The sequence below is a fragment of the Panthera pardus genome, unplaced genomic scaffold (assembly GCF_024362965.1).
Source record: "Panthera pardus isolate Hobbes unplaced genomic scaffold, ASM2436296v1 HiC_scaffold_4, whole genome shotgun sequence".
Lineage (NCBI taxonomy): Eukaryota > Metazoa > Chordata > Mammalia > Carnivora > Felidae > Panthera > Panthera pardus.
The window spans coordinates 14,178,312-14,178,946 of NW_026526969.1; positions in this window are offsets into that span (position 1 = coordinate 14,178,312).

Below are 635 nucleotides of genomic sequence, written 5' to 3' on the forward strand. Positions count from 1 at the left end.
TTCTCAGATATCCCGGCAGGTGGACCTTCCCAGAGATTGGTGTCCGTTGGGTTGGGGGGTGGGAATGGGGTGGCACTCAGGCCCTGGGGTTCCCGCCCAGAAAGAGACCACAGAGGGCAGTGGGCTGTCCTAGCCGATGGGAGTAGGGGACAGCTAGGACGGGGAGGGGTGTTCTCGGGTCTGACCCTGACCTGCGGCGGCTCCTCCCCCTTGGATCTTCCCAGTTTTCAGCAGAACGTCCTAAAATGTCATCGTGGGAGTCTTAGCAGGGACCTGTAGACTTCACACCTGGCTCTCAATGAACGCAGCTCAACCAGAAAATGAGGTTATTTTCAAGTCGGTTATAGACGTAGTTGTTTCTTTTCAGAGGGTTTTCTTTTTTATGTGCGTGTAACGTAAACCCAAGTGAAACACTAGAGCAGCTGCCCTGGGGTGTCTGAAGGAGCCCGAGTTTCCTCTCAGGCCCGTGGATAAGTGAGTACCACCCCGCAGGTGAGGCGGGACCAGCCGTGCCACGGGGCGACCCTGAGCCACAGCGATCGGAGGGCCTCCGTTCTCTAGCCGGGTCACCTTGTCATTAACCGTGAATTCACTTGACGTTTTGTTTGTGAAAGCTGATGTGTTTCCTCCGAGGG